Source organism: Notamacropus eugenii, chromosome 6, assembly GCF_028372415.1.
Source record: "Notamacropus eugenii isolate mMacEug1 chromosome 6, mMacEug1.pri_v2, whole genome shotgun sequence".
In the NCBI taxonomy this organism is placed as follows: domain Eukaryota; kingdom Metazoa; phylum Chordata; class Mammalia; order Diprotodontia; family Macropodidae; genus Notamacropus; species Notamacropus eugenii.
In genome coordinates this window covers 32114803-32123251 of record NC_092877.1, presented here as the reverse complement: position 1 = coordinate 32123251, position 8449 = coordinate 32114803, and the positions used below count along the sequence as shown (strand labels likewise).

Sequence of the window (8449 nt, the reverse complement as noted above, 5' to 3'; positions counted from 1 at the left end):
ACACATTTAGTGTCTGAGGCCAAATCTGAACTCATATCTTCCTGATTCCAGGGCCAGTACTATCCACTGCAATACCTATGTGCCCATGCAAGTTGGCACCTTCTCTGAAATCTTAGAAAGTTGTCCAGGGCACCAAAAGGGTAAGTGAATAGTCTAGGATCATACAGCTATTATACATCAGAGGCAGGATTTGATTCAGGTCTTCTTGATTTCCTTCACTGGCAAGCTGAAACAGTCAGAGAAAGGTGACAAGGATACAGTGCTGAGTCAGTCTCTGTACCATGTCATGTGTTGCCCCACCCCTTACTCTGCCTGATCCCTCTCCCATCGTGCTGCTTGGAATAGCAGGGATCTAGTTACAGAATGCATGCCTATATTTGACTGACTGATTGATTGAGAATATAATAGAGTTTTTTAAATTTAATTTTGAGTTCCAAACTCTCTCTCTCCCTTTCTCCCCTCTCCATTCACTGAGGAGCAAACACTTTGATTTCAGTTATACATGTGTGGTCGTATCAAACATATTTCCACATTAGCCATGTTGAGAAAGAAAACACAAACAAAAGAAAACAATAAAAATACAGAAAGTGTGAAAAAAGAGTATGTTTCAATTTGCATTCAGAGTTTATCAGTTCTCCCTCTGATGGTGGATAACAATTTTCATCACGAGTCCTTTGGAATTGCCTTGGATTATCATCTTGCTCAAAGTAGCTAAGTCTTTCATAGTTGATCAATCTTACATATTGCTGTTATCATGTTCTCCTGGTGCTGCTCGCTTCACCTTGCATGAGTTCAAATAACTCCTCCCAAGTTTTTCTGAAACCATCCCACTTGTCATTTCTCATAAAACAACAATATTCCATCACAATCAGATATCACAACTTGTTCAGCCATTCCCCAATTGATGGGCATCCCCTTGATTTCCAATTCTTTGCCACTACAAAAGAAAAGCTGCTGTAAATATTTTGTGCAAAAAGGTCATGTTCCCTTTTCTTTGATCTCTTTGGGATACAGACCAAGTTGTGGTATCAAAAGATATACACAATTTTTTAGCCCTTTGGGCACAGTTCCTAATTATTTTCCAAAACGATTGGACTAGTCCACAACTCTATCAATAGTGAATTATTGTTCCAATTTTACCACATCCCCACCAGCATGTCATTTTCTTTTTCTGTCATGTTAGCCAATCTGACATGTGTGAGGTGATATCTCAGAGCTGTTTTAATTTTTATTTCTCTAATCCATAAGGATTTGGGTGATTTTTCATGTGACTATTGATAGCTTTGATTTCATATTTAAAATGCCTGTTCACATCTTTTAACCATTTATCCACTGCCCCTAGTCAATAAATGGACATGGCCTCAAACAAACTTAGGCTTGGGAAAGACCTCAGTTTGGAAAGACCTTAATTTAGAAAAACCAAGATCATCCATGCATCTGGGGCCATTGCCAGTCATCTTGACTTTTGCTTTTCTGCTGGACTTTGATGACTCTGGAGGACAGAGTGAGGCTGGCCTCTCTACACAACTTGACTCATGTAATCCAGTGCACTCAAAAATCAAGTCATCACCCCCATGCTATAACTGATCCTCTTCAAGAACAAAGGATGAACATCAAGAAGTTATCACCAGGTCAAAGAGTAACTTTATTGTGAAAAAGAGCATAGACAAGGTGGAAAGAAAGAAAGAAATGCATGGTACAAATCTCAGAGACAGTGAAGTCTCCTGTATCCCCATGCTGAAGTAGAGTAGAAAAGGAAGTCATTGAAGGTGGGCTATTTAGGAGATAATCTGAACATTGAAGCTCTTGAGAATTAAGATAGGCAATGGATTAGAGAGGAAGACTATGAGTCGGGGTACTTAAATCAGCAAAATGTTTTGGAGAATGACCTGAAAGTCAGTAGATATTGGTAGTAACAAGAGTGGTCCAAATGGACTGCATGGACATGGAAGTATGGGACACCATTTGTGCCCAAGGTTGAGAGAGTGGAAGACAAGAATTGAAGATAAACTACTCCTGGAGGTAGAATGGTGTGATATGGTCTATTAGCAAAATGTTTTCTGTAAAGAATATTGCAGAGAATTCTAAATGGAATTTGAGGTGTTTGTATTCTGGAGGGTCTCTCTTTTCAAAGTCTCCTTAGTGCAATCTTGGACATTCCTCCTTATGGACAAGTGAGTTCTACCTGAGGAAAGGGAGGCCCATGGAGCCTGGGTGACTTTCCCACAGTCACACAAGTTGAAAGTGGCAAAACTGGGATTCAAACCCACATTCTCTGAGACTAAAACCATTTCTCTTCCCACACATCACTTGTGTTTAACTATCAGTGACTGAAGATGCTCCATTTGGGCATTTTAAGATCCCAATCATTGCATTTGTAGCCATTATTAGAAAGTTTCAGACATTTTTCAAAGGCTACATTAATATACTTGTAGCATAAATGGACAACCCTGTGAGCAATGGGGCTTTGCAAATTCTGGATTTCCCCCAAGTGAAATGTGATTGAGTCAAGCATTTAATCTTGTCTATTAATGCGCTTGTGTTCATCAATTTCCTAGCAAAGATAAATATTATCTGGAACTATTATTCTCATTTTACTTGTGAAGGAAATTAGTCCTAAAAGTCATGTGTACACATGCAAAATGAGGTGGAGAATTAGTCTAAATTCTATGCATAGCTTACGTTAGAGCTTTTATTCCCTCCATCACCACTCTCCACCATGGTTGAGTTGGTGAATGCTAATAACTTGAGGGTATGTATGACTTAGGAACCAAAGGGGGGAACCCTTTTTTGGGGTGGGGCTAGTGTACACAAGTACTTGGGGAAAGTAAATTGGGAAATAAGAGAGAATGATTGCTGTTCCCTGCCCAAATGAGGAATATCCAGTTGCTGGCAGGACCCCATAACTCTGGTTGTCATATGGATAAAATACATTGGGGCCCTTCATCATCCTTCTTGAGCATGGGGAGGATCTGTGCTGGGTATTTCTGCTGTGTCTGAACTGAAATAAGAGTTCTAAAGATAGAGGGCCTGTTACTTCTCAAAAGTAATACTGTTTGGGCTACAGGTGGGACAAAAATCTCTGGAAACATGAGCTGTAGCAGAGAAAGCTGGAACTCTAGTTAGACCAAAACGAGAAGCATCTGTGCCCCTACTGGAATCAAGAGAGTATTTTTGTCCCCTATGCTACCAGAAGATGTTAGTGTGTGGATAGTACAAGAGTTTGCCACAAAAGGGCGTTTTAAAGGATCACTGCAATAAGTAGCTGAGTTTATCTGAGAGAAAGAAATAGTGATCTGCCACAATGAGACCCTAGCATGAGCAGAGGTTAATATTGAGACTTGAACATACCAACCAAGAGTGTCACTGGAAAATGCTCAGTGAGAGACCTTTTGTGGCACAAGCATGGCATAATTCACTTGGAGAGTACACAATTTTCTTTGATTCTTCCTTCTCTATGAATGACGTTTCACTTTGATATTCTATAACCAAGGGCCAGTAATATTCTGATCTGTTCAATAAAGAGATTTCCTCAGCTTTTGGAATAAGGAAAGACACTTTCCAAACTTGTCTCTCTCTGTTGTGTCATGTGGTATCATTGACGCAAGGTCTACAAAGGATAATTAGACTCTCCTCAAATTGGAAACTAAGACAAAAGCATTACTTTATTGAATTTATCTAGCTCAGTATATCTGGTATACACCATCTCAGCAAGGAGTGGCTTTCAACTCTGGAGCTAGACAAAGAGTTATTCAGATGATTGAAACCCAAAAAAGATTCAGTGGAGCCTCCAAGATTCAAAATTAATGATTCCCGTGTTGTTGGACACCCCCGCTCTTGGTTGCTCCCTGGACTCTGCCAAGACCTTGGCCTCTCCTCCTTGGAAGATGAACTCAAGTGGCCCCGGCTACCCCATGGTGTCCCTCTGTGTGGGCGACCTACACCTCGACGTGACCTAGGCCATGCTGTACGAGAAGTTCTCGGCTGCGGGGCCCATCATGTCCATCCGCATGTGCCGCGACGTAGGCACGCGCCACTCCCTTGGTTATGCCTACATCAACTTCCAGCAGCCCGCTGACATTGAACGAGCCTTGGACACCATGAACTTTGAGGTAATCAAGGGCAGGCCCATCCTGTAACATGTGGTCCCAGCGGGATCCAGTGCTCTGGAAATCAGGAATTGGCAGCATCTTTATCAAGAACTTGGATGATTCCATCGACAACAAAGCCTTGTATGACACCTTCTCTACCTTTGGGAACATCCTCTCTTGTAAGGTGTTATGTGATGAGAATGGTTCCCTAGGATTTGGCTTTGTCCACTTTGAGATCGAGGACGCTGCAAACCAAGCAATCAGCACTATGAATGGGATGCTACTTAACGACCGGAAAGTTTTCGTGGGTCACTTCAAGTCTCAGCAGGAAAGGGAGGCAGAACTGGGGGCAAGAGTGTTGGAGTTCACCAACATCTACGTCAAGAACTTCAAGGAAAACGTGGATGACCGGTGCCTTCGGGAACTCTTCTCCCAGTTCGAAAAGACTCTAAGTGTGAAGGTGATGGTTGATGAAAACGACCATTCCCGAGGTGTTGGCTTTGTCAACTTTGAGAAGCATGAGGAAGCACAGAAGTCTGTGAGTAGCATGAATGGGAAGGAGTTCAGGGATCGTGTCCTGTATGTTGGACGGGCCTAGAAGAAGACAGAGAGGCAGATGAAGCAGGAGAGAGTGAACCGCTACCGGGGGGGAATCTGGATGTGAAGAATCTGGATGATATCATTGATGATGAGAAGCTAAGGAAGGAGTTCTCTCCATATGGCGTGATCACCAGTGCCAAAGTGATGACAGAGGGTGGCCACAGCAAGGGGTTTGGCTTTTTGTGTTTTTCCTCCCCAGAAGAGGCTACAAAGGCCGTGACAGAGATGAATGGGCGGATTGTTTGCACCAAGGCCCTCTATGTGGACCTAGTCCAACGAAAGGAAGAGCGGAAGGCTATCCTCACCAACCAATACATGCAACGCGTCTCTGTCCACCAGAACATAAATGGCCCCATCCTTCCTCAACCCACCAATTATTTCCTGCCTGCCATCCCCCAGGTGACTGCAATCTTCCAGTCGCCTACCCGAGCATCCTTCTACAGTCCCAGCACCGTGGCCTCCATTCAGCCTGTCCCAAGGTGGAGCAGCTTCTCTCCTGGGTCTTCCTCCACACCCCAGCACTTCATCTCCAACATCAACACTGTCTGGCAGGCCTCTACTCAGGTGCCCCAGGCAGGGCCCCACACGCAGAGAGTGGTCAATATTAGAACCCAGACTATGGGAACTGAGTATCCAGGGTCCCCGGGCCCCACCATCGCCCAGTACAAGTACTCCTCAGTAGTGCCTAATGTAAATCAGGTAATGGAGCCAGCTGTGCATATCCAAGGGCAGGAGCCTTTAATTGCATCTATGCTGGCCTCAGCCCCTCCCCAAGAACAAAAGCAGATGCTTGTGAGGCTGCCTTCCTGGCTGTTCCACAGACAAGACCCTCCATCTCTCGGCTCTGGGCATTTTTTCTGGCTGTCCCCCAGGCCTGGAATGTTCTCCCTCCTCATCTCCACCTCCTGGCTTCCCTCAAATCCGAACTAGAACCTCACATTCTACGGGAAGCCTTTCCCAGTCTTCCTCCATCCTACTGCCTGCTCTCTGTGATCTCTTGCCTCTCCTTTATGTATACCCAGTTTGTACACATGTGTTTGCTTGTTACCCCCACCAGATTGTGAGCTCCTTGAGAGCAGGGTTTGTGTTTTGCCCTTTTTTTTGTATCCCCAGCACTTAACACAATGCCTGGCACATAGTACTGCTTAATAAATGTTTATTGACTGAAAAAGATTCAAAATGAATTTAAAAATTTCCCACAACTTCCCAATTTATCTTGTGTTTATCATCACAGTTAAAATGCGTTATAGAGTCTACATTCTAGAATCTACTGAGACTAGAATGGAAGCCTACTGACTTTTAGGACATGTCTAATAGTAATGAACCAATTGATGAATTTGTGCTATATTGGCCCTTATAAGTAAGAGATAATTTGGATGCAACCATCATATCATTCAGTTGCTCTTGGCATTTATGTTGGTCAGTTCAGAGTTATATGTTGATGACCTAAGAATATATATGAATAACGAAAACCAAATGAAATAGACATTTGACAAAAACCTGGTTCACCTGATACATTTAGACAGTCAATCTTTATACTTTGTAGTTTCATTGCCTTTTTAGCTATCTATACTGAAAAAATCCAAGGACAACAAAAAATAGATGTACAATGGAACATATTTTCCAACATTTCTATTCTGATCTAATCTAATCATTGATGCCAGTAAAACCACTAAATTTGGACTCCACTTACCTCATTTTCCATGTACCCTTAGGGTAAAGTAGGGAAGATGGAGACCTTGCAAGGGATTTCAGCTTTGTCTTAAAAAAAATCAGAAGAACCAAGAGGAGAGAAGGCAGGACATGGTTGGCATAGGGCACAGTCATTGCAAAGGCTGGAAGTTAGGAATTGGAATGTTCTACAAGAAACAACTAGGAAGCCGGTGTGGCTAGATCAAAAAACTCAGTGGAGGAGAGCAAAAGTGTGACCTTTCTGTGTATATTCTTTGTTACATAACAAAAAGCATTTGACTTGGTTGAACAAATTGCAGTCCTAAAGGATCTCTCCCCACTTCGTGTATATGTTAATATCATATTTGGTTATTTTATAGTGGTAACCACAGAGATCATATTATCTGTAGAATTATAAGATCACAATGTGAGGGTCATTTTACAGACAAAACTGAAGTCAAGAAAGATTAAATAACTTGCCCGATTAAAACCCAGGTCCTCTGATTCCAAATCCAGTATTCTTTCTATTGAACAATACTCCTCCATTCAACCATTTTGAGCAATAGTATTAGTTGAGGAGTAAAACAAAGAAATCTATACTCCTCAAAGATGCTCATTACTGTCCTAAGAAGTATCCTTAGGCTCCTAGAATTAGGTGAAGGAAACAAGGTAATGTCAAAGATGGGATTTGAACGCACAATTCCTGAGTCCAGTCAATGTTTCTTCCACTGAAAGGATTTCCTCCTGCTAGTGAAGTTCTCCAGATGCTCCTTCTATCTACAGAGGACATTACACTGACCACACCCAGTACTTCCTCAAAAATACTTGGGAATGGTGCTATATGACTGATTTATGGGATTCCATAATCACAGAAAATTAGCAACCATAGGTTACACAAAGAACAGTGGAAAGATACATGTGGCCCTAAGCAAGCAAGAGTGTATTACCAAAGATGATGCATCTGTCCTATCAAAGATACCATCAGGGATATGGATGACTAAGAAGGGACATGAACTTTTTTTGGTGCAAGGGTAAGGAATGGACAAGTTGTTGTACTGTGTTCAAAAAAGAGAATTCAAAGAAGAACTCCAGTGGACTGAACAGATCCAATACAGAAAATATATTCATAGCCTTGGATAAGAATCACACTGGGTGAGAAGTTACGGGTTGGATGGTGATTTGCACCAGTGAAAGGAGTAACCACAGGGAAAAGATCACAGACACATCAAAACAAACCAGCATCCATTTGTGCTGTGGAGACAAGTTTAAGGCAAAACATCAATCACTCAACAACCAAGGCATTATAGTACTGGCTGTACCACTCACTTTCTCTGTGGCTTTGGCCAGGTGCCTTCCCTTCTCTGCGTCTCATCTTCCTTTTCTGCAAAATAAAGGGGTAAGACTAGATAGCTCTGAAGATCTGTACTGACAGTGGCATTTTGGGACATTGGCTTTAAAAGCACATAGCAATTTAATGATTATCTGAGCATATATGCACATGTATACATAAGAGGCAATATGGCAGAAGAGATGCAGAGAATTGATCTCAGAGTCAGAAAATCTCGGGTTCAGGACCTGCCTGAAGGTAGGTATGCTTCTGATACCTACTGGTTATATACCTGGTGAGTCACTGAACCTCCCAGTGCTTCAGGCAACTCTCAAAAACTCAAAAGTCAAGTTCCCCAGCATTTATTAAGCACCTACTATGTGTCAGGCACTATGCTAATAAGCATTAGGAATACAAAGAAAAGCCAGACCAGAGCTCACTCTCAGGAAGCTTCTTGTCTAATGGGAGAAACAGCATGCAAACAATATGTATGTATATATATGTATGTATAGAAAGATACATACATACAGGCATATATATATACATACAAGATATACATATATGCTCAATTGGAAATAATCTCAGAGAGAAGGTGCTAACATTAATGGGTAGAGTAGCTGCCAATTTGCACTGGTAAAGGGAGTCAGGGAGTTCATTCAATGAGAGTTGCCTACCCCATTGAAATCACAACTCTGTCTCTCCAGCTCTCTCCTCTCTCTCTGTCTCTGTGTGTGTGTCTCTCTGTCTTTCTCTCTGTCTT

General features: G+C 42.2%; 1 pseudogene; it reads left to right on the top strand.

Moving 5' to 3' along the window:
- The first annotated feature begins 3814 nt into the window (after window positions 1-3814).
- LOC140510638 (embryonic polyadenylate-binding protein pseudogene) lies at window positions 3815-5996 on the top strand (annotated as a pseudogene).
- The last annotated feature ends 2453 nt before the right edge of the window (window positions 5997-8449 follow it).